We start from the raw sequence: 26316 nt of genomic DNA on the forward strand, positions 1-26316 counted from the left end.
GCTGAGATTTAGGAACTGATTCCTTTGTGCTGCCACACAGTGGATTACAAGAAGCATCTGAATATGGCGTTTTCCATTCTTCAGGCTTGCATCCGGGCATGGTCCCTTGGAAGAGTGTTGTTTCAGGTCTGTTACTCAGTGATTCCACATAAGCTATCGCTGAGGTCAGAGTTCTTTCTTACTGTGTAGTAAGTCAGATGGTTACCAACCTCCTGTTCCCTGCTATGGTATCAGAGGCCAATGGACTGAATAAGAACTGAGTAGGCACCTGAGGAATTGACTCACTTGAGAGAACATCCTGACCCTGAAGAGCTAATTAATACCCAACAGAGTTTGGCTCAGAATTAGCACTTGGTGGTTGCAGCTAACCTTTCCTCCGTATGTTTCACTCCAATTACCAATCTCAGATGCTGTGGAGCCTGGTATAGTTGAGCAGTGAGTGGTGTTTGCAACCAGAATGTGACAGCAAAGCAGATGGGTGCTTAGGTTGTCGTACCTGGGCTTTCTTTGTGTAATGCATGCTGTTATACCATTTGATCCGGGATTTCATTGATTAAACAGGGTTAGGCTTTGTTAATACTCAGATGGGGCATAGCAGGAAGGGAATTTTCAACTGGAAGCCTGCACTTTAAAGCCTTTGAACCGGTGCTAAGAATATCTTCCTGGCCGGAAGGGACATGTTTTAGGTGCAGCACAATCAGATCTATTTATGCAGAGCCAGGAGGATGTTGAGCCTGCTGACCTCGCTTATTGGGGACCTGCAGCATTCCTGCTGCCTAGATTTAATTACAACTAAGTCTGTTTTCATGGAGGAGGATACTGATCCTGAAATGATCCATACAAGGACTAGTAAAGGGCCTTTTGCCACCTTGTTTTTTTCCCTCCTTTGCTAATGTATTTAACCACAACCACCCAGGCTTTCAGCAGTCCTTAAGCTGTGACAAAAGCTGAGCAGAGTAGGGCAGAAGAGGGGAGAACAAGAAACCATGTGGTATGCACTGAAAGGTGCACCTTCTCTTGGCACGCTGCCTCCGATATCACAGGCAGAAGGAGCCTGTGCTGCACTTCAAGGATCAGAGCAGGGAGGATCTGCACCAACCTCAATACAGCTGGGAAAGTGCTGAAAGAAGCTACTGCAGCCAAAAGTAAAGGGATGCAAAGTTGATTCTGGGATAAAAGGGAGGAATACATAGCTGAGAATGGCTGAATACGGACTAGGCATGGCAAAGATCTTAACTACATGTCTTTTGTTACCATAAAAGTCGTACCCAGGAGTGCTGCTAGGAGTTAACTCCTCTGTGATGGATTTCCAAGGACCATGCTCCAACCGTCAGGTCTTTTCAGGGAATACTGAGAATTCTGTCCTGCTGATGAATTCAGTGCAAGTCTTCCTCTTGAGAGCAAGTGCTGCTGTTGGCTTGTGCATTGTGAAGTCCTGCCATGGTCCAGAACCCATCCCCTGAAAAGGCATCCTGCAGCACAGTGAAGCAGGTCTGCCATCTGTGTGCATCTTCTCTGAGGAAAAAGCTTTCCTTCCACAAAGTCATGTAAGTTGTCTTGTATCTATTGTGCCTGGTTTATGCTGAAGGGGAGTCTGTACAGCTCTAACTGCGTGCTTTATGAGTGGCTTTTTAGAACCATAAAGGGAGAAGTTAGTTGGACAGGCTAGAAAGAGTCAGGTTTTGTATGAACTTAGGGCTCAGTCACTGGCTCTTTGATTGCTTGGGTGAGCTTGAGTCATTTCATGTTGCTGTTTATGAAATAAGGAGAACTCCTTTTTTACCTCACAGGAATATAGAGGGGGTGAAGTTAATTTGAGTTGCTCCCATGCTGAAACATCAAGTACAGAGAGAGCGGCAGAGCTGAGTTACTGAGTATCCAAATAACTGTGCTCACAGTAGCAGCTTGATTTACAGTGACTCGAAGGGTGGGTAAAGTTGGGATGCGGACTTGGGTGAGATGTCTCCACGCAGCAGGCTCTGTAATCCCTGTAACGAGACAAGGTTATATTACCTTGAGCTTTCAGCTAGAGTAAGTTCAAGTTCATGAGCCTGTTTCTGCTTGATCCAAGGACTTGTTGTTTGTCATGAGGCACCCATCAGTTTTAGGATGCACAATATGTTTCAATTAAGAGTAAATGTTAAGCTGCTGAATCAGAGGGAAAACTGGTCCTTAGACTCTCAGATTCAGCCTAAGGAGGAGACAAACTGGTGAAGAGAGGGGAGCATGAGAAGTACAAGGATGGAAAGCAATAGGTTATTAGGGAAATGGAGGGGAGAGAAGTGAGTGGCAGTTTACAAGAGGTCATATAAAAAAATTACCTGAACAATTAAATGTAATTTGTAATACTTGAATCAGAGACCCTATCAAATGGGAAGAAGTAAGGAAGAGCAGTTATAAGATAACTCAGAGTTTGATATGTCCTACATCTTGGCTGCAGCTTAACTAGCCCCTTAACCTGTGCAGCACCTTATTCTGCTAGTTCCAGGGCTGCAGGACTTGGTTTTCCTTTGCATAAGCTAAAAAGGGTTTCTCAATGGCTCAGAATTCACAGAAGATGCTTGCAAGGAGATTAGGGAACAGCTGAAGACAGAGAGAATAAGAAATTGTTGGCTGCCTGGATTCCGAGGTCACACGTTGAACATGTGCCAAAATGACATCCTTGGGGTGTGTGTAAGAGGTCAGGGTGAAGACCATATCTTATTTATGTACCCAGGGCTTGCTTATGCTGCATCTTCCTAGCCTGTGTCCCTTTCCCCTTGATAGAGGCGCTAACACAGTGTGCCCCTGCTTGCCTGCAAGTGGAGGCACAGCAGAGATTTGCAACCTCTGCAGCTTCAGGGAGGGCAGAAGGTTTTTTCCATTGCTTGGAGCTGCTGAAGATAGGTGAGAACTGGGAGCAAAGCGTGGCTGTGCGTGCTTGGTCTGCTCTTGACAGGGGAGGGCAGGCGTTAACCAAGGCACCCTGGTTTGTGTGTCTGGATGTGATGTTTCTGCAAGGAACAAACCCCACAGCATGGTGCAGGCCTTCTGCAGTATTAAGAAACCCTTATGGGACTAAAAGGGAATGGATGCTGTTGTGAAGGTGGTGGTTAAGTAGAAGCCAGCTGCTGCTTCCTACTGTAAGTGTGAAATATGGGGAGGTGAGCTCACTGTTCCTTCCAACAGTGCTCATTGTAAGGGATGAGTGAATTTTGAGTCCTTGATAGTAAGGATCCTAGTACTCATCAAATCTCTGAGTAGCTTTTATCCATCATGGATGGATGGCTGCTGCATCATCTTTAGGGAGGTTTTCAAAGGTGGTGGTAAAGACCTTGTTGTGGAGATGACTTGGAGGCAAATGAGCTCTCAGAGGGCCCCGCATCGGAACCCTGAGGTCTTGCAATAACTTTGGGGTGAGTTTGGGTTTGCATCTAGCTCCAAACTGAGTCAATTTGACATAATGTTAAATAGAAAGCTACATCAGAATGGCATAAGTCTCCTTTGTCACGCAGGAAAGATGGGTAATATTTAGGTTCAGAGCTAGTATCCTTTTTCCTCTTTCACCTTCTGGTTGGTGCTGCTCCTTGAGCCCCAGCATTGACTCTCTTCTGCAGAGAAGAGCAGCTTAAGATCAGTCCTCTTCCATTTGGATTCCCAGATAGGCTACTGTCAGCAGAGTTGCAGTGAATGGAAATATCTCCTGCTCTCTATTTCTCATATGCCAACATTGTTTTGTCTTTTGAAGATGGGCTGTTAATCGCAGAGTATGCCTGTGTTCTGCTGTCGGTGGAGGTAAGGCTGTATTGGATCTGATTCATCCATGTTGTACTATACCTGTGATCTCCTCTGTTCTCAATTCAGTCTCCTTAAGACAAAAGGACGGCACTTTGATTTGAAGCAAGGTGGATAGTCCCTCTTGTTGTTCCCTGCTCCATGACTCTGAGGGGTATGGGAGGACAAATACATCTCCTCTGGCCTTACTGGGGCCAGAGACAAAGAGGAGACCTTGCAGGATTGTTTCCTTGTTCTTTTCCTGTACCTGGTGGTAGCTGTTGCTCAGTGCATCGGAGCATGGAACTTCTGAAGAGTTCAGAGCGAACTTGATAACAGGGTAATTTTGTGTTATCTATAGAAATGTAGTCAAATATCATACCTCTGGGTGTTACCTGATTGCCACTCGTGAGACAGCTTCATTGGTATCCTGAAAAGTAAAATAGAATGGATCACTGTCCAGAGTAGTGGACAGTGATCAATCAGTCCACAGACTGACACTGTCACAGTGGGGACACTGTCTCTATTGGGCTATTGTCAGTTAAGATTAGAGAAACCATGATTTGCCTTGCATATCACTGAATGCAGAGGAGGTCTGACCTCACAGGGGTGCATCACTACCTCGTGATGCTCGGGAACATGAGGAGGAGGTGAAGAGGCGTCACACTTTTCCCTTATCTGAGACACTGGGCAGACTCCGTACGCTTCCTTCCTGCTTCCAAGTGCAGAGGTTTCAGTTGTGTAACTGCAATTCAGTCAGTGGTCACCCCACCAGCTCTGTGGAGCACTGGTGGCTCTCCTGAAGCATGTGGAAAAGTGGCAGAGAACAACATCCAGTTGTTGACTAAATAAAAAAGCAAGATCAGTAAAGACAGACAAGGCCATTGTGGGCTTCTGCTATAAAGTTAGTCTCAGAGAACTTACCTGATTTCAGCCTCTCGGAGCTAGGGAGTTTCAAGGATGCAGAGGGATTTTCTAGGGAGCCTGATGCTTATTTCTCTCAGCATGTGGCCAGGCTTATGCAGTGTCACAGGTACCCGTATTGCAGGCTTCAAATAGCTAGGCAGGAGTTTCCCAAGTTGTAAAACACATCCTTTTTGATGGGGATGCCTTTTTAAGCTGGGATATAGCCTGGGACATGTCTAGGGGCTGTAACTGTCCTTATTTCATTGCATATGCCTAAATGTGAAGGGTATGGGAATTTTAACTGTACCAGTTATCTCTCTTCTTCTTGATAACACTCATAGCAATGAAGCGATGCTAGAAATCACTGCAGGGTTTCCTCAAAAAGAACACGGTGTAGGCAATACCTCTTTGTCTCCCTGTCACAGAAACCCACCTTGCTTCATGCTGGGAACATTTTAACTGAGATATCATCAGAATCCAAGAGGTACCTGTCAGTCATGTCGTGACTGAGCCGGGTGCTCCCGCTGCAATGAAAAGCACTCAAAGTACATTGTTCCTTGCTTCCATCTGATGCAGTGTGACAGATTAATACGATGCAGCAAAACAAAGGTGGTATTAAAATGTGATGGGATGGTGCATGTTTTTTCAGGTCTCCTTTTTCTACCCTCTTTTCCTTGTGATGGGAAGGGGATATTTGGGGAAACAGGTGGGCAAACACCACAAAAGTACATCTCAAAATATCCCTCGAGTTCTGTGTTACTTTCTCAGTCTTTAACTAGGTCTCTTCCTCTTTCCCCCCCCTAAGATAGAATAGCTGCAAATCTAGTTTGTGTGTTACTGAAATAATTTTGCCTAGGATCCATTGCATGGCAGGGATAAGCAAGTTAAAACCCACTTGTTGAGCCAATAAATTGACAGCACTGGCATATGTTGAAGGGCAGAAACTGAAGGCTTATGTTTTACAGCATTTTTTTTAGTTCTCCCACTTCAATTCTTAGGAATCTGGGACCACGGTATCTAAATCAGAGCTGGCATCACTGTTCATAGGCCTGGCTTTCTAGCCAATTGCTTAGGGAAGCTGAATGCACAGATGGTTCTGCTGAAGCTTCAGAGTGCAGCTGGAGGACAAAGGGCTGTTGACCCATGCTGCTGCCTCAGCTTCCCCTGAGACCACGGCAGGTTGTATGGGTGGTGGAAGGGGATCTGGGAATAGCTTTGGTTTTTAGCTTGAATCCATGTACTTCTGCCCTTACAGAGACCTTTACAGGCCCTCATTTACAGTGCAGTCATCAGCTCTTTCTGAAACCCAGCTGCGAGACACTTCTTATTGCTTTCCTATAGGGGAAAGTTCCCCCAAAATCTAAGGCCATTTGTCTGAACTGGGTATTCAAGTTGGTCTGGATTTGTCTGGTGAAACATCCTCATAGTCTCATTGGAGATAGCTGCCATCCATTGTATGGATTGCTCCTGATGCAAGTCCCTGAACAAATCAGCTTTTCCTTAACTTTACAGCCAGCACATAAACATTTTACCATGCCTCTTCCACGCTTTTAGTGCTGTATATTTTTGGTGCACACAAGTGTTTGCAATGCTTACCCTGGAAAATATGTGCGTCTTTACGCCTCATAGTTGCCTGTCTAACTGGGGAAATACCAAGCACTCAAAATGAGTTGTAGCACAAAATAAAGAAGGAGAAACAACACGGGGCAGGGAGGAGGAGAATTATGTGGTGATGGTAAGTACAGACTTAATTCTTGCTGCGTTCCACGGCCATAGGAAATAAGATGCTGTTTGGAAATGCAATGCGTGAAGAATAGCTACTTCATGTACGAGGAAGTTAACTGTTACATACCTTACAAAGAGATGCCTGAAAGTCTGTATCTTACCTGCTGCTTCTTGCAAATCTCCTCTCCATCTTGAAAGTCTAACTCCATTTAGTGGCGCATTGGACACGGGAATCGGAGCTCAACCGTGTGTCCCTGGGAAGAAGTGTTAATCAGTGCTGGTTTGTTGGTGGCAGAAGCAAGGGGCACATTAATCATTGAGCAGTGTACAGGGTCTCTTGTTGTGACCTGATAGCCCAGACCAAGCTGCTCAGGCTGCTCCATGCGTCAGTGGATCAGAGAGTCCTGGCACAAAGAGCATGGAGCAGAACTAGTTCCTTGCAATGGGTCAGCTGGGCTTGGAACACCCTTTTATGGACTCTATCTCCGGCTCCCTTTTGGGCTGAACGCCCCTGCTTTCCACAAAGAAGAAAACTGGTGGTGCTGGTGCTGATGCTCAAACCAGTTTTCTTCCCCATTTCAGGACAAAAGCTGTGCTAGCTTCCACCTGTAATGGACAGTCTAGTTCAAGAGCAGTGGTACTTGGTTAATTCTTGCCTTGAGAATTTCATTCTGGTAAAGAACAGCCTCAAATTCTTTTTGTTTCAGTAGAGAAGTCTTAATTTTCTTGGGTTTTTTGCATCTCATCCCATAGCAGCAGCATTATCTGGCAGGGACTTAAAAGCAGCTGTGCCTTTAAAATTGAATTGCCTGGGATGGAAGAAATCTGAGAGCATAGAAAGGAGACCAGTGCCTCTTGCGCAGATGAAGCTCTTTGGAGATCTCTCCATAGATCTGCCTTCTCATCAGCCTAGTCACTGCTCCTCTCTGGGGCCAAACTGCAGTGACTCCAGTAATATCAGTAAGAGCTGTCCCAGTGGTGGCATTGTGATTTTCCACCGTGGATTCTGAGGTCACTGCTTTGGGCTGCTTTCTTCCCCAGAACTACTGTGTGTATGTAAACGGGCTGGGATTCGCCCCAACACTGTCCTGCTCCCTTGCTGCTGGAGTGAAGCTTCCTCACATTGCTGAGGAACACGTTGGCACTTGGACAGACTTCCCCATTTCTGCAGATGACTGTAACCGTGTGAGTGCTCACTGACCTCTGTGTTTCTTCCTTTCCTTCCTCTCTTTCGTTCTTTGTCTTCCCATCCTTTTCTTTCTTGGCCTTTGCAGCGTATCTGTTGTGCATTTCGGTGATAAGACGGCAGCATGCGTCTCCCCACTGTGCCATACAGCGTGGCAAGGTCAGGCACTGCAATGGTACAAGCCAAGGTCTGTCCTTGAGTCCCTCTGCTTTATTTTCCTGTTCTCCTGCAAGTTTGACCTAATCTTTTTCCTTCAGCCTTCTCTGCTGCTTGTTTTCCCTCTCAAGTACTCTATCCCTATGCTTCATGTGCTCCCTCTCTCCCAGATCACCTCCTCTTATTTAAATGGCAGGCCACATGTCATATGGGTTTGCCTGAGGGATATGGGTCTAGCTATAAAGTTTCCAGCATTGTAAGACTTCATTATTTCTCTGCTCTGGGAAAGAATCTTTGCTTCAGGCTTAAACATGTAAGTGCTCCCTTCCTCATGTGAGCTCGAGCAGGCTGTTGCGTTGTGCTTTTGGGGCATCTTCTGTACTGTATTCCTCTTTGCAGCCTGCTGCTCTTTGTTCTACCCTGTTGCTAGTGCCACTGCTGCTGGAAGACCCCTCAAACATGCAAAAGGGTAGTGACTATGGGAAGCTTTCACTGCTCATCTGAAACAGCTCTCTGCAAACTGGAAGCTTGTGTTTAGGACCTGGGTCTTGAGCCCCTGCTTTAGCTACTTTCTTCTCTCTCATGTTTTAGGAATGTAGGACCTTTTTCTTCCTGATGAATTTGCAGTCATTCCTCTAGGATTTGTATTCCTAAAGCCAATATTTTCCGGTTTATATTCTTGCTATAAGGTTTTCACCCATTTATCTGAAACATATGATTGGATACTGCATTTAGACACTCCATGGGTCCAGATGAGTGCAGAAGGCTTTGTTTTTCTGGTGTGCTACCTATGTGTCTCTATGGATTATCCCTTAGGCAATGCCAGCCCGAAGACTGAAGGCTGTTGGAGTCCATATAAAGGTTTAGTCAATGTACTTGAAAGAATTCTAAGTTACAAGGATTCAAAGGGTCTTGGCTACTAGGCACTTCACTTTGATTTTGAGAGATCAGATGCTCAGCATTATCCACAGTGAAAATCTTGTTCTATTAAGGTATGAGGCTATGGTGTGATGTGACCTGCTACTTCATGGTATTTCAGAGTATCTTGATCTAAATGGGATGGGAGATGATCAGGACGTATTTCTGTGCAAGTAATGAAATCTCATTGCCTTTTCACTGGTGGTACCCAGTTATTCGCAAAGGAAGGCAGAAGTTAGAAGATGGCTTTTCATTTTCTGATGGATTCAAATCAGAGCAATTTCTCTGAAGCATGCCATGAATCATGAAGCTTTCTGTTGTTTGCCTACCCCTTTTCAGACTGAATGAGTCTTTTCTGGGGTGGGAGAGGTTGTTTCACCATCCTCAAGCAAATGGAAGGTTAAGAGTTCAAACATGTGAGACAATGAGTTAAAAAAGAGCCAGAAGACTGTATGGAAGCAGCAGCCCTCTTTTGTTATAATATTGCTCAGAAAAAGCAGCAGCAGCAGTCTGAATCATCCCAGTTTCTCCACCCTCCTGATAATGTCTCTCTCCTTACATGACAGTATTCCTTCTCCTCCAAAGTCTCTATAGGGAATTGTTTTTCTTCACCTTTTGATGGAGGGGAGCTTCTCTCAGTTCCCTTCTTCCAGGATAGCTGAAGGTACTGCTCTCCTGCAGTGATGCTTTTCTACCTTGCTCTCCCTCCCCTAAGTTCTAACTCGCACGCCAGGACAAACACTGCATTCACATAGCTTAGAGATGGCTCACAGGCACTCTGTTCTGTGTACAGTGTGACTACAGCTCCCATGGTGCTGGGAGTGTGAAATGCACATTTTCCCTCTGGAAATCCAGTCTCATGTGGCTTCCCAATTGCTTGTGGCAAAGAGAGAGTCCCTTCTGAGATTTATTCTTCCCTGTGGGAATGGAGGTGTGCCCTAACTCACGGTGCTGTGATTGCATGTGGCTTTCTCTGACAGCAGAGGCTGCAGGACACTGACATGGGGAAGGGTTCAGGAGTTTAACCATCTGGCCCATACACTGAGGAGCATAACTATGTCTTCCTTAGTTTCTGGCATTCTTTGAAGCTACTCCTTCTCTCCTGATGTTTCATAACTTGCTTCAAGTTTTCCCTCCCACTAGTTCTATTACTAATGGGTTTTGTTCTGCATGTACGGCTCAGAGAGGCACAAGGGGTTTTTTACTGCCCCCCCCACTCCTGCAGACCTTTCTTTCTTGCCATAAGGGAGAACCAAACTGTAGCTGAAGTGGTGCTGCACAAGCAGTGTTGCATTCTGTGCCTGCAGGTCATGCACCTTTCCTAGTGACCTAATCTGTCTGAGCCTTCTAAGCCTCTTGTTTTCACTATGTGGGTACTTGAGTAAGTAAAACGAGGAATCTGAGGTGACTCTGCTCCACTCAGTGTGAAGCTACAACTGTAATGATGGGCAGGAGTAAAGCCACAATGATGTATCTGTACAGAGGATGCCCTAATGGCTGACAGTTGGTCTGTGTGACTGTTTGAAGGGGTCCTACACGTTCAGGTAATGCTTCTAACACAAACCCTGTTTTCCTCTTTGTAAGGTATCTTTTTGGGGGCAATTACAAACTCAAGGGAGCTTAAACAGCAGTCCCTGCTGCTATGGGACTTCAGCAGCTCCATAAAAGAGGGGTTAGGGAGTAGATTATCCACAGTGTGTGCATTTGTGGCACAAGTCCTAGCACACAGCAGGGATGGCAATACTCATCCTACTGAGTGTAGCTCAGGTGGTGTGATGAATAGTTTTCCTATGCGGCGTTGGATTGGGTATGTTGAAGCTACATTATATCCACAGCAATGCTTGGAGTGGAGATCGGAAAACGTGTTCATAAGGGGGGCTTTATATCCCTGATAAGCATGTGCTTGGTCTAATTTGAATATGCCAAGTGAAAAGATGAGGTTTGCCGGCCTTGATTTGTATAAGCAGGTAACTGCATGAAATACAGCAGAAATGCACACCAGAAGTACACAGTTCCTGTATGCCAGACAGGGCTTGGCAGGAGTGTTGCTGTGTGTATTCTATACTGATGGTCCTTTTCTGAGGTGATTTGAGTGCTAAGTATTGTTGTCCGTGGAGTGATGGCCCATCTTCACACTGCACATCAGCATGATGGTGATAGCTGGTTTATATATATATATATATATATATATTCCTTTGCATACTAATAGCAGGACTGCAAAATAGTTACTAAAACCCAGTGGGTCTGCTCTATGGGGGTGATGTGTATGCATTGCACAAGGGAATAGCAGCACCACGGTTTTGCAGAGGTGCATAGCTGTCCTTCAATGTGTAAACTGCTTAGTGTGTTGCAAAGGATTTGCCAGCGCCTCTGGTCTTTGTGCGCTGTGCTGCGGTGCCTGCTGTGTGCCTGAGCACAGTGAGCAGCACTGTTGTATGAATAAGCACTTTCAAGCAGTGATGTTTCTAGCCCTCAGAGGCTCTTAATTTGACTGAGCTCTGCAGTGTTTTTTCTGCCTCCCTCCCAGCCAGGATTGCTCATGTCTGTCTGGTTTGCCAGGGCAGGAGCCGCATAGAGCGGTTCCTGGGCTGCCCAATAGGCTCCAGACTGATTTACTGGAGTAAAGTAGGCCAGGAGGAGCCTGCAGGACCGGGAGGGAGAAGCTGGGTGATGAATGGGGCGGTGTGAAGTCACTCTGCAGCGCCAATCAGGGCCAGCCTCAGGCAGGCAGCTACGGATGCCTCTTGATGCTGGGACAAAGCTTACCTTAGATGATTGGAGATTTTCAGCCTGAGCTCAGAGTGTGCACCAAAGAGTTCCTAGTTTAGGCCAGATCACTTGAGTGTTGCTGAGGTGAGTGTTCTCAGTAGGGTGCAGATGATCAGCCTCCACCTTGCGTTTCTCTCTGCACATGTAGATCTCTCTAAATGGCCTGTCTCTGGCATGCTTATTTTGCACCATTGCTTCTCTACCTGTCTGGCTGATGCCTTTCACTCTTTCCTTTCAAAAGCTGGCTCTTCCTTCCCTATTTCCTTATGTCTGATCACTTCCCCTTTCCCTGTGCACTGTCCAGAATGCACTCGCTTTCCTCCTTTCTTCTGATGCATAAAGTACTTGTGGTGGGGGTTTGATTGTGTCCCTCTCCCTTACATAATGTGAGAGGGAGAAAGATGGGTTGCTTGCCTGCTCCCTGCAGAAGCTCAGACCTCAAAGGGAAGCTGGGAGGAGGAGGGTCCTTGTGTCTTACTAGACCTTTGGGTGGTGGCAAGGGGGAGGAGTTTGGATGGGGAGGTGGCAATGACTTCGGTCTTGTGCCAGACTCCTAAGTATTTATACTGGGGCCATCTGCCTGAGATGCTTCTTCTGCCCATCTGAGTGCAGGAGGAAAAGCTTGGGACTAGCTGTAAAGTGACTTTTGTTGTTGTCATCCTCCTGTCAAGTTGTCTTCTCTTCATCATCTTTTGACTCTCCCTTTCTCTCCTCTCCCTTCTCCTTCAATGCTCTTGTTTACGGATAGGCCAAGCAGAAAACATGGAGACGTCTGATATGGCGACAGCAAAGGTAGGATGGAAATGCTGCCGGCCTCACTGTGCGTAAGTGGTTTCGCTTGGCAACTTCTTACTTTGTCTCTCAACCATTTACTTTCTATTCACCCTTTCCCCTACAGTGGTACCCGTGCTGGGGGTGATGGGACTCAGGTTCTGGGCATGAAGGCTTTTATATGGTGCTTTCTTGTAAGGTTTGAGACAACCTTGAGATGCTGATGCTCTAGTGAAGGTCTAGGGTAGGTGGGAGAGAAATGGGGGAGTCCCCATCACTTGTCAGTGGTGGTTTATGAAGCTGAGGAGGGAGCTGGGATGCTGGCATGCTGCTCTATGGGAAAGTGACGCTAGAGGGTGCTTTAGGGGCAGGTTTCCCGGTCCCTGGGCTTGCTCGGGGAGCACCAATGCCTTTTGGCAGCTTTATTCCTTGGAAAGGATCTCAGGGGAGCGCCGGGTGAGAAAGTAACTCGAGCTTATGGATGCATCCGCCCTTTGCTGTGAGGCTTCTCTGTTGCCTGTGTTGCTGGCTTTTAGCAGGGTGGAGGTTCTGCTTTCCTGAGGGCTGGCAGGATGGAAAGCTGTGGGAATGGAACTGGAACTGAGATGGGCTTGTGAGGCAGAAATGGCTTTCAGCATGGCTCGGTGAGACCTGGGAAGCACAAGGCTGTGTCACCATTGAATGGTTGTATCTGACGGCAGGGATATGTTATGTGTGGTCATGCCTTTGGTTTGTTTCCTAGCATAAGGAAGATGAGACTTCCGTTCATAGCAAGGTTAAAGTGCAGGGGATGTGCCTGCAAAATGCATCCTGTGCTTTTATCTTGGCAGGGTCTGATATTAAGCATGGTTAAAAAGAACTGTAGCTTGCAAAGAGTGGGAAATGGCATTAGTAGGTATAAACCTCCTGCTCTTAAGCTAGCGCTGTAGTGAGTGCTCTAGCATGGCAATAAGGAATAGGAATGCTGTGTTCCAGAAGCTTAACTGTTCTACCTAGGGGATTGGAATCCATGGTTTAAAACCCTCACTGTGGTACTGTTAATGTATTGTAGGGCTTATTCTTATATCTCAGATAGAATTCAAGTTGAATTGGAGATTTCCCTTTTCACACTAGCCTGGATAACACTGGTGAGCAGCTGCCCGGCTTTGCTCTGGGTTGCATGTCAGTGCAGGCTTTGCGGTTTTAGTGTTAATATGAAGTCCCTCTGGACATACATTGCTTTATAAAGGTGAAATCATCCCCACTATCGTGTTTGCTCAAGCTGCAACTGTTTGTTGCTGTGCCCTCTTCCAAATGTGGTGCTTGAGAAAAGCTACCACGGAGGATGCTGAAGGGTCAGTGGCATTGGAGCCAATTGGAAATGACACTTCAGTTATAGCTGTTGTGATGCTTTGGGGGACTCCAGGTTTTCTGTGTTGAAAAATAGACATTTTCAAAACCAAACCCACTTTAAAACTCTTTTGTCTGCACTTGTTTCTAATATCTGCTTGTTTGTAATAGAAGGAAAACATGATCTATGGTGTTAAAGCACCATCGTAGTGTGAAAGTACTGAAAACCTCATTACCTTTCCGGGAAAATACATCTTGAGTGAAAAGTGGGTCTAGTTTGAACCTTCTTGGAAATCAGTTATGATGTTAAATATTACTGGAATGTATACAGGTTTATTTGGACTTAGACCATGGCAAGTGCTGTAGTTTAGTCCCCTATTTGGAAGCCAAATATTCTTCCATAATCTGTTTCACTTTCTGAAAAGGTTGGGTCAGTTCCTCCTGTTCTGCTTGGTTTGAAGCCTCCAAGGGATGCTATTCATGTTGCTTGATTTCTGCTGGGGTTAGCCTGGACCAGCAAAGAACTTGTGAGGAGGTTTAACAGACGTATTTTCTCAGCTGAGATGATGACAGAAGTGGCCATGGGATGTAATTCCAGGATGTTACTTACTTCCATAGCTGCTCTCCATTGTGTTGCACTGTCACTTCCTTTTCTGCTGGGGCACCTTTGAGGGTATCTCAAGAAATGTCATTTCCTGATGTGGTAAAGAATAGTCCTGTATTTAAAGCATTAAAAATAGAAAGGAGTGCAGCTTTTACTGGTTTGTAGGCTGTTGTTTTAATCCCAGGGTAATCAATCATTCAACCAGTTGTCTTAAGGCTTTTCAGAACTGATGGTGCAATCTTTGTCCCTTGTATGCTATGGGGTACCTTGCTTTGGGATTGTGACACGGTGATGTGTCACCTTTGCTTATGTGGTGCCCCGCAAAAAGTTGGAACCTGGGTTGTTTTGTCCCTGCTCGTGCTGAGTGCCAAGGGGAAGAGTAGTTGGAGAGACAAAAATTAGGCCAACTCTTCTTGGGAAAGCATGAATCATTTTCCAGATAGTCAACTAGTGGAAATGAGGAACATAAATCAGTGAGCTGCCTTTCATTCCTCTCACACTGAAAGGTTCTCTGTGCTGCAAGTACATGCATGGGAAGTTCTCAGAACTTTCAGGGTGATGGGGAGGTATTTAAGTACCTGAATTACGTGTTCCATCTTGAGAAACACATTGTCTTCAAAAGCTGTAACAGGAGTGATGAGTGAAGACAGAAAAGACACCGATTTACAGTCCTGCAGAGATTGTTTCCTTGGCTTTTATTAGATAGCACTTGCTCAGACTGAGATTGCTTGGAGGAGCATGTGTAAGAGGAGAAGGACACTGGGGGAATGCAAAATAGCCGGCATGTGAATAAAATAATGCTAAATATTAACTACTGTTGTATGACTTTCAATGTCTGTAGTTGCCTCTGTGCTTCCTCCAGACCCTGATAAGGGAGGTGGTGAAATGCTGTGTACAAATTGTCCGTTCCTTGCTGTCTGACCAGAACAGAACACCAAGCCCTAATCCATTACAGCCTGTCACTTTGTCCAGATGTTGTTGCCTGTGCAGAGGGCATGTAAAGCACTCTTTTATCTGGACAGTACCATTTAGTCTTCCTTTCATCTAAGTTGGAGGTCAGGAAGAAGAAGTAACTCTGGGTTTGTGTATTACAGCTCTAACTCCTTAAAATTCATGTGGCCTTAACAGTTTATAGTTACAGGTCAGGAAAACATCCGTCTTTTTTTCCAACTCCTTTTTTAATGCGACTCAGAATCTCCGAGTCTGTTTGAGAAAGTCCTGCATGGCTTTTACTCTGTTGCTGTTTTTAGTGTCTGTGTGTGTGCTGTTTGACTTCCTCATCCTGACTGGTGGTGGAAGCACCAGAAGCCACAAGGGAGGCTGTATTCATGGTGTTCTTGCTCTAGACCAGAAGTACTCAAAATATTACTGGCAGGGGGCCAGGATCCAAATTATCTTCTCGAATCCTTTTTGAAGTTCATGAGAATTGGGCCTGGGGGGAAGGGACACCGTGTAAACTTATTGTTATTCATTGTTTAGGCTTAGCAGATTATGTACCTCGTTCTTTTGCCATTAGAAAAGGAAATATCTTTCCCAAACACTCAAATCTCTACTGCAATAAGCCAATTCTTTGCCTTGCAGGTATTATGGCTAGAAGGGAAAGTTATGAACATCTGATCTAACATCCTTTATGAAGGGTAGGCATTGGTGAAAATACACATTTGGCTCTGTGAATAGTGAAGTAGAAATGAATGCAAAGAAGAAAGGGGATTGCTACGGCAAGAATAAATCTTGGGTTGTGGGAAAGGTGATTTGATGACTGAGATAGGAAAGGGAGCTCAGAACAGAACAAACACTGAAAGATGCAAGGTAATCAACAGATGTTATGAAATAGCTGATGGAGGGATCTACAATAAAGGGAAGGAGAAGAGAAGGAAGTAACAAGGTGTAGAGAACAGCATGTTTTTAAGGAAGAGGCAGAAGATGCAGTTTTACTATGGACACAGAGGTGGCAGTCAACAGGGCCATGAGCGCCACAGCTGCAGCATCCTGTATGGACAGAGGTACAGGGGTGAGTTGGGAAGGAATGTGGCTGTGAGAGGTGGGGTGTAGAAGCTGTAGGGAAGCACTTAGCTGATGATCTTAGTGCTCTAGTTAAGCATTTATGCTTTGGAGGCTACTGCTTTCCACAGCAGAAGTGAAGGGCACCTCATAGCTGCTGTTGAATTCAGATTTTGGTTAGGTAAGGGAGGAGAGGCCGTGGTAGGTGAGACATAAAGGAGACAGTGTTATTGTGGTGGTTTCAGGATTTTGTGGTGGCTAATGTTGGCCAAAGAGTTACCTGCTCTCAGTGTTTCACTGTTAGGTTTGTTTTCATGAAACATGAAAGCAAACTGAAAGGAAAACCAGTGTTTACACTGCTATTGTTATTTTTGCTATATTTTACTATTCATATGGAAAAATAAAGGAGTTCTTGAAAAAATGGCTTATGAAAGCTTTTTTGCATACAAAGCATAATGATCAAAGATCATTTGTCATTTCTGTTGACGCTTATACCATCCAAAGCAATCTATCATTGCCGCTTATTACAACCATGTACTCAATGTCTCCTTACAACATGTAATTCCACAGATGAGTGAAAAGACATGGACTACAGGGCTTTTTGCAGACAGAGCCAGAATTGGGTTTGGAGTGCTCAAGCCATCGTTCTGAATGTGCTTTTTTCTGTCTTCCCATTTTCCATTTTGTGGGATGAATGCTCGGGATGGAGTAGGTAGATAATTTATCTGGAATTCAGTGTGCGTGTGAATTCTGAGTATTCTTAGCACTGCGGAGGTGGACAGGGTGGCTGTGCGTAGCCTATCTCTCTCTTGATATCTACATATGCTCTTTTGTTCCCTTATTTAAATTGTAACATCTCTTCCCTGGAGTGTTTTTTTCCGAAGGATGGAGGCAAAGGAAAGGGTTTGCCCAGGCAGCATTATCTAACATGGATGGACCAGGCAAGTGAATGCAGAATCCAAACTGTAAATAGTGGGGTCACCTGCGTGGGGTTCACTGGTGGTGGTGATCCCCAGCTCCTTCACCAGGGCTCCTGCTGCAAGGATCCCAGCTGAACTGTGGCTGCAGCTGCCAGACGGATGCTTAAACAGACACCTTCTATTTCTAAGTGGTCTATCTCCTTTGATAATTTCCAAACCCCCATGTTATGTACATGACTGCTTATCTCTTAAATACCTTTCTTGCCTGAGCTTTGGTTTCTAAACACGTGACTCTGCAGCATTAGTCTGTCCCAGATTTGCCAAGCTTGCAGGTCTCCTGACCCATTTTACGGCACTGTGATTTCCTTCCCTCCTTGACAACCTGCAGGCCACAGATTCAAAGAATCTCATGGAGAAAAGCTGAGTCCAAGCCAGGCATCTGATACAGGTTGGACCTAGTGAGGGCTGAGTCTGGGACTACATGGGGTGAGATTTGAATGTGGTTTTCTCAGGCTGTTTCTCATGTGGAAATGCATGTGCCCAGCTTTATGGCTCAATTAATGCTTTTTGTCTAGAAATAAATGAGAAGGTGTGTTTCGAAGTTCATGTTGGAAACAATATTCAAAGCAGGTGTTTCAATCTCTGCCTATCCCAAGGCTCGCCTGTTTGGGTGCTGCCAATCACTGTCCTTCACAAATGGATTGGAAGAGAGGATGCAGTTTCACACTGATTGTTGCAGCATGATGGTATGGAATAGTGAAGCAAAGACTGCAACATGGCACAATAGGAGCTTGGGAAGCTATTTGGAGGGACTCAACAACCCGGAACCACATTTCAGTGTTACTTGAACAGTTTCTGAAACTTCAGCCCCACTGCCATGGTCATGTTTCCATTTACCTGTGCTGGGATGTCCAAAGCCTTACAGAAGTGGAACTAGAACTTGGGATGTCTGTCTAGAACTTGGCTTCTGTCCATCTCTTGAGGATGGGGGAGAACCAGAAAAAAGATCTGGTTCCTTTATTAAACAAAGTCAAAGCAAATAAAGCTTCTTCCCTAGAGAAGCTGTGGCTGCCCCATCCCTGGCAGTGTTCAAGGCCAGGTTGGACCCAGGGGCTTGGAGCAACCTGCTCTAGTGGAAGGGGTCCCTGCCCCTGGCAGGGGTTGGAACTGAATGAGCTTTAAGCTCCTTTCCAACCCAAACCAGTCTGCACTTCCAAGCAAAGCTCCACAACTGCCCCTTCTGTGCCAGTACTGGGTGTTATGAGAATAAGACACTTTCTCCCCCCCCAATTCCAGTTTCAATTACGCTGTAGCAGTTCTTAGGAGTGTTCTGAGGCCGGAGCGATGGGTTAATTCATCGAGAGGGAGCCCGTGGTGGTGATGGGGCTACTCTGCCTGCGCTAACCGGGGCAGGAGGGACGGGACGGGGGCGAAGGAAGCCACATCCCCCTTGTGCCGGCTCCAGCGCTGCCGGGGGACGGTCAGGCCGTGCTGCTATGGAATGCTGTGCTGCCATGGCATGCTGTGCTGCGCGCTGTCCTGCCGGCGCTGCACATGCTCAGCAGAGAGCGGGGCGGCTCAGCCCCCGGCGCTGCTAGTGCGGGAGCGCGGTGCCTGTCGGCGGGGCTCCGGGGGGGGTACCGGGGCTGGGGGGCGGCCGTGCCCCGCCGCGGGGGGCTGTGTGCATGCGGCTCGGCGCTCCCCGGGGGATGCTCGCCGGCCGGGTCTGCTCCAATATGTCCTGGGACCTCTGGAGCTGTCAGTGGGCAGACAAGGACACGGGCATCGGATTATCGTGACTGTACTAATGAAAGGGTTCAAGCTCGCCTGGTAAGCAGAGCGCGATCTCACCCCTCCCTTCCCTCTTCCCCAAATCCTCTTTCCCAGCCCTGCGGCGAAGGGGGGGCCGGCGGGGAGAGGGATGCGCTCCGCTAAGTTGGCCGGTGCCTGCGCTGTGAAGCTCGGAGCCACTGCAGCACCGCCGAGGGGACATCAGTGCGGGGCTGCTGGTTCGGGGGGAGCCGCCGGGGAAGTCAGTGGGGATAGATGGAATGACGGGCCGTTCCTGTCCGGGCATCTCTGCATCAGGATCGTGATGCCGTGAGCTTCCCTCTGGTCTGGCTGCATCTTCCTCCCTGCTGCCGCCACCCCTTCCCCTCCTCTTCCCGGCTTTTGCTATGATTGTGCATGAATTTGCATCTCTGCACGCACGCACACCTGGGCGTCTGGAGCCCGTGTCTGTTTGCACCCAGATTAAATAGATCCGTGCAGGTTTATCCTGAAGGAAGGTGGAGAAAACGTTTTGAATCCGGTGTGCGTGGAATGGCTCCTGTTCGGCTTGTCCTTTAAATAGCTGCTTTTGGGGAATGCACCTTATGTTGCTCTAATAACGTATTAAGAGTTGGGAGTCGAGGGAACTAACAGCTTCCTGGAAGGTACCAAAGTGCTCATTTAATTCTTCGGTGGTGCCTGGGTGTTTTGGGGGGAAGTCTCTAGGTTTGGACAAGTGGGTAATGAAAGAAAGCACTATGTTGGTGAAAGTGATCAGTAAAGCTGTTTGTGTATCTCAGACCTTTGGATGTCAATGTTTTTGTTGGTCAAGTTTGTATTTTACATAGGTATGTAAATATATATGCATGCAATATATATAGATGCAATTCTATATATATATCTCTAATATAAATCAGGCCAACAAAGGTTTGCATAAAATCTTGAGTATATCAAAACTATTTTAAATCCCTGGTATGTCAAAATGACTTAGTTGGGATAAATGGCCTTTGAATTAGTGTGATGAAATTGATTTAATCAGAACTCTATCAGATGGGAAGAGTTCCATAGTTAACAGTGAAATGCGACTTTGTAATTGGGATTGAAATTGCAAAGTGGATGACAGGAGCAACGTGAAGGCCTGTTTCTACTCCTTAATCCTTTTTCTCTGTAATGAAAAAGGAAGTCATCATAGAAATAACAGCCTTCCTCTCCAGTGTGCTGTTTTGCATCAGCCTGAATTTGGTGCTTTGAGATCCTTCCCTGTGAAGTGTGAGAAAGAAGTGAAGTTATTTTCCCTCTGTTGTTTTATTTATTATTTTCGGTGTAAAGAATGAAAGCAGCACAGCACAGCACTAGGCAGCATCTTGTGCTGGGCCCCAGGGGACGGACCAGAGCCAGGGATGACTCAATAGGTCATCTCTGTCTCTAATTTCTGTCATTTTATCTTTAATTTAATTACCCTGAGAGCCTTTGAAATTCTTTTATGTATACATAGCCATGTGTATCACAGGCTGTACAAGTGATATAACTGTTAGCATTCAAAAATCTTCCCTTTTTATTCCTTTAATTAAAAAGAAAACCCAACTCGTGCACTGATTCGCTGCTTTATGTGGTATGCAGTTGGGCTGATGAGTTGCATAATAGCTTAGCGTACTACCGGGAGAGCAAAGCATGTGTTAGAAATGCTGTGCTCATGTGTATCTGCAATAACATGGCACCCCACTGCATGCGGTTCTGTACCTACCCATGAGCAACGCTGGGCATCTTTAAGCGTGTCACTGGTGAGTTTTTTGCATACCCAGTTCTGTCACAGCATTTATAACACGCCAGGTTGAAGCTAGCCAGTTAATTTAGTCCGATTCAGAGCTGAGCAAGTGAGCCTGGTAGGTTCTTATGGGGGACATAAGAAGATTACTCCTGTGCTAGCTGAAATGCCGCAGTGATTCAGTAGGTGACGCTCTTATCTCTGAGTTTTCTCTATCTCAGGATCCTGGGGGCACTGTGCTGCCCTGGGTGCTGTGTTCTGCTGGGGAGTGCAGTGAAGGTCCTCATCCGCTCCCCCGGAGATGCTTATGAGAGTGCTAACCGAGCCCTGCTTGGGTTATCTGTCCAGCATCCTCCCTTCATCCTCCTCTGAATCCCAAAGAGGAACAAGTGGTCTGATTGCTTGCCTTAGTTCATTGAAGTATACAGCATTTTGGGCCTATGCAGTAGTTACTGTGTTTCACCTCTAGGATGTTTGCAGGCAGTTTTATTTATGTGACTGCGCTGCAGTATCCAGGCACAGAAGGGTAAGCTAAGGATGTTATTTCAAGTCCTTAAACACCTAAGTATATGTGTTTGTCACTGCTGGACTGATTGGCATGGTTCTAGAGGGGCACAGATCTAAGTATAGAATACGCTTTGCTGTTTGTCAAACTTGGTTAAGGTACTTTAACATGGGTTCTACAGCCTCCAATATCTGCAGTGAAATGGTTTTATAGGGTTAGTATTTATGCAAAGAGAAAGCCATGTCAAATGCACGGCATACAACCAAATCTTTCGGTCCTTGCTGTAGAAGCGTTCATTCCAGTTCTAGATGGCACTGCTGGGGTTAATGCAGATTTCCTTATGGAGCCGTTCTCAGGCAGACACATGATTTCTCTCTGTACCAGGAAGGGCAGTAGCACAGGGACAGAATGCTGTCAGCAGGAGCAGCCTGCTCTGACCATTAGGAAGAGGACTTGCTCTTGCCTGTTTTTAGACCAGTCATTCATTACATGCTGTTAGACTGATCAAAATAACATAGCGCATCTTATGGGGGAACCTCTGGCCACCTCTGAGTCTCAGCACAGGCTTGTTTTGGCACAAGACAATGTGCTGATCTCTAATACGATGTCATGCGTTTTTTGCCATACGCCACCTAATTCTGCCCAAAATGATCTCATCACCAGCTGGTATCATATCACAGCATAGCTGCATACCGTGGAGTCATTAGGTGGTCACAGTACGCTGCAGGACAGCAGAACCCTGATGTGTAACCGTCATCACTTCATGACATCAGAACATGACGCAAGGTCCTGATGTACCAGTGCAGCAGCATCCTGTTCTATACAACATCCTGGTATCAGAAATGATACTGCAGTCCCTTAGTATGTTGTTATTGCCATAAGACAACATGCATCTGTCTAGTCAGGGCCTAGTATCTTGGTCTAATAGGTTATCTTCATGTCACAGCATGATGTTTTTATACCTTTGTATATGGCTTTATGTTGTGATGTGGAATTGCAAGAGAGAACTTTGGCTTCCAGCCTTACATCACTGTTATCTCATGGGTCCGTAGGGGCTACAATAAGCCAGGCCCTGAGCTTTAAACTTCAGAAAGGCAGAAACTACAATAGCAGGGCGGGCAGCTTTCACTCCCCATATATCTTAGGCAGTGCTGCTCACCATTAGCCTTCTTCCTCGTCAGAGAAGTGCATAATCCAGCGTAGATGGATACTAATTTGGATCTTTCATGAAAAATGGCAATCAAATGACTAAGGAGTCTTGCAGGGATAAGAGCAAGCTGGTGGCTGAACTTGATACCCCATAAATGGGATACTGAACAAAAGTCTGCTCATCTGCTTTTCCTCCTTTTGTGGTTCCTTCTGCACTGCTTGTGCTTGATTTGTTGGTTGGAATATTTCTAAGCCGCAGAACCTGCTATAGGGAACCTACAGAGAAAATAAGGGCCAAAGGCTCTGCCTAAAAATAAATCTGCAATTCATTTTTCTGCTAGTGCCTGTGGGTGAGGAAAAAAACCCCTCTCAATGTTCCAACACCCTACTTATCTGAAGGAAGGATCTATTATATAGTTGTGGGGGTGGGATGGGAACTAGGTAGGGTTACAGAACAGCAGAGCTAAAATTAGAAGCTGTTTGATGTCAGGGAGCAGTGAAGATTAACGTTAGGCAGTTTCAGTTGTGTGTGCTGTAAGGCTGCCACTTCGGGAGGGCAGGCAATGATACCTGCTCTTTCAGTTGGTGTGTCAGCATCTTGGGGCCACAAGTGTCTAGGAGGGAAGGGAGGAGGTTTGTGCGCTGTCACGTATACAGTCTTTACGCTGTAGTCCTGTGATGACTTCAGAATCTAAACTAAAGGGTTGGTGAAAAAGGGCCAGGAGGAATGTGTTCTGTATTGTACAGAATCACTGCCTGCCATAATACGTCAAAGTGACCAACGCGGGCATTTGGGATTCTTGCCTCCTTAATTGCACAGTGAAATGATGAAGCTGTTTAAATTACTTTCAATTTCATATCGATAGTGCAAAGAGCTACTGTGTGCAATGAACATGAACTTTGTTCTATTGTACTGCAAATGAAAGATGGATTTCCAAATCAATTCTTCCTCAATTTTTGGGGAAGACTAACGATATAGTTCCATTGAAGTTACATAATTGTGCTGTTGTGCCTTTTGTGCTGTTCAACCTTCATGTTACAGGTTGAAATGTTACTTTTCAGTGTTCTTTTCTCCCGTCTTCATCGATTCTTCTGCATCTCCCTATTTCTTCTCTGTGCTTTTTATTCAAAAGGAAGAAATAGGTGCTGATAATCCTGCTGAAAGCCGTCAGAGCTGACCCACATACGTATCAACACGGTGCTAGCGTTTTGGAAAGGAGAGGCTTTCACTCCTCCTTGTGAATTCTGCAAGTGGATCTTAGGAATCAGAATGTTCCCATTTGCTGTTGATGCAGCAGGAAGAGGAAACCATATTAATAGGTCACTTGTCTCTCTCTGCATCCAGAATATTCTGACCATTTTGGCTGAACCTCTGTCCATAAAATACAGTTCCTATCCTTTTCTCTCAACTGAAAGAAACGTCATGATGCTGTGTAAGGTGACCCAGAGAACAACTCTGAGGAGTATCGATAGATCTATTTTGTAAATGGTCTCATAGCTTGATGAAGTGGTTCACAGCAGGTTTTGTGCTAATTTCTCTGGGCTTTTCAGTAGTGGGAAGTGCTAGTAAGCACATCCAAGTGCACAAATGTCAAGGAAAAACCTTGCATGTAATTCACTGTACTCGCAATCACTGAGCCAGAAATAGAACCAAGATCAGCTCATTACCAGTTTTTGTTCTGGACTGCCATGCTGAATTAATACCTTCAGTGGTAATATGGTATAAAGGACATGTGAAGTGACTATTTTAGTAAAATATATATATATATACATATATATATATAAAAAAAATTACAGTGGAAGGAGGCTATTTGAAGAAAACCCAAGTCAGTATGAAGCCCTTGCTCTGAGAGTTGCTTTGCTGAAGCTCTGTGTGATGGCAGACATGTAAAAGTAGCCTTTTCGTGTTTTCTATTTGTTATGTGGCATGGTTTTGGCATCAGTTTTTGATTTAAAATTGGATGCCCATCTATAATTTTATTCTCTAGTATATGTCTATGTGCTTACTGAAACCCCTCTGAGGACAATGAGGTAGAAGAGCTCTTTGACTTACACCATGAAGACATTGTGCTTTGCAGAGTCAACACCCAGCATCTCCTTGAGCTGCAGATTATTTTGGCTAATTGAATCCTCATCATTTGTTTTGCTCTAAAATGGCCTTTTCTGCTTATCAGCTGGTAAAATCACCTTGTGCTGTCTCTGGTCCTTCAGCAGCCTCATAAATGTCAAGTGAAGGGCAAACTCCTTGAGAACTGGTCTGGAATTCTGCAGCCGTTGCTTGCTCAGGGCCTTGAGATGAATGAGGCCGCAGTGAGGCTTCTCTAGAGATTCTTTTCCTCAGTTATGCAGGAGGAAAAAGCATGGAAAGAGGCAAACTGAGTTGAGAAGAGGCTGTAGATAACATGTAGCAGGTTCTCTTTTCCGCTTTTCAAGCCATTTAACTCCTTGCTCCCTTCAAATGAGAAGCAAGGACCAGCCTGTTGGAACTGAAAGTCACAAGAAGCCAGTTTTAAGCCTTAATCTGTCACTAGCCACTTGTATCACAATCTTGCCTCTGCCCCAGATTCCGTGTCTGCAAAATACCCCATTTGTGTATAGGATGCTATATAAAATATGAGAATATACATATTGCTATGCCATTCATGCCTTGCGCTCCCTCTCACTAACGCAGCTTGATATTTACATGTAACAAGAGGTAGAAATACTATGTTCAACAGTGTTCCACATTTTGTAAGCTTGTGAATCACCCTGCATGTGTTAAACAGAAACACTCAGGTACTTAATGTTTCTACTTGATCAAGGCTATTCTGCTCAACAAGTGGCTACGGTAAGGTCTGAAAGAGCCAAATATTGCCATCGAAGCTCTTGTGGCACATTATGCAAGAATTGCTGCCTCCTGGTCGAGATCTCTTTTGCTTAATCACATTTGTCAGCTGAAATTCCTCTTGGGAACAAGGCTCTTCTTTGCTCTCTGTTCTAAACTAGTTAGTGGTATTCCTTTGGTTGATTAAGCAGTGTGTTTGTGGTTGAATCTTCCCTTGTGTGCCTCTGATTTCAGTCCTGGTCAGAAAGTGCATCTGAATGGCAGGCTGCCATTATTAGTAGTATTATCATAATTAATACTTATTATGAATGGTAAGTGCTAATTTCAGTATTTTGACTCTGGTGAAAGGAAATTGTATACATTGAGATATAACAGTAATAATAGTATCCACATATAAAATATCAAAGTTTAAGGAAATGGAGACCAACCCAAACAAATGTTGCACATAAACCAGTAGCTTTTCTTCCCCTTCTACAACTTCAATATGTTCTTGCAGAGATGAACACAAGATGGTGGAACATTCCCCGAGCCTCTCCTTTAGTAAAGTTTTCCATTTGGTCAATGTTAGGTCTATGCCGTTGGTTATATTTCCAGAGGTTTATTCTCCGTAAGCATTTTTCCTGGACAGAATGCGCTCTGTGGACACAGCCAAGTGATCCTGGGGGGAGATGCTCTGCTTATTTTCAACTAACATAAGATGTAAATGCTGCCATTCTCATCTGACAATGTCATAGCCACTCTATGCATACGGAAAAGGAGCAGAGAAGGACGAACTTGGGTTTGGGTTGGTGGGAGGGGAATATATATTTAGGGTATATATTTTGGATCCTTTTCAAACCACTTGGAATACCAGGTTTGGAAGAATGTGGCTTGACTACACCTAATTTCAGGCCTTGGAACTGCAAGAAGGGAAGTGGAGGAGAAAATGAATTGAATGAAAAAGACTTGGGGAGGGAAGGAGGAGGTATATATTCAGAAGCAGCAAAGATTGGTAACAGAACAACGCATTCACATATACACATGATATAAGGCACCATCTTTAGTGTAATAACAGCTCTCTTTAATGAGAGTCATTCCTGTAATGAAATACTAAGCAAACAAGCCTGTGTTTAAATGACAGGAGAAAGAGATGGCAAGGTCTGAGGATTCCATGTTTGCAAGGTCTCATCCTTGTGCAGTGATGACACACGAAGTGCTGTGAATTAAAAGGTTTGCACTGGAGACAGAGGCATTTTAGAAAGCTGGCAGTATGTTAGAGCTGTAAT

At 45.3% G+C, this 26316-nt stretch overlaps 1 protein-coding gene across 7 annotated transcripts in view; it reads left to right on the plus strand.

The window, feature by feature from the left end:
- GRAMD1B (GRAM domain containing 1B) overlaps positions 1-26316 on the plus strand; it is a gene marked incomplete at both ends in the record, with an annotated part of 79989 nt that overhangs the window by 12348 nt on the left and 41325 nt on the right. The gene's annotated exons all lie outside the window — the stretch shown is intronic.

The sequence above is a fragment of the Psittacula echo genome, assembly GCF_963264785.1.
Source record: "Psittacula echo genome assembly, chromosome: 18".
Lineage (NCBI taxonomy): Eukaryota > Metazoa > Chordata > Aves > Psittaciformes > Psittacidae > Psittacula > Psittacula echo.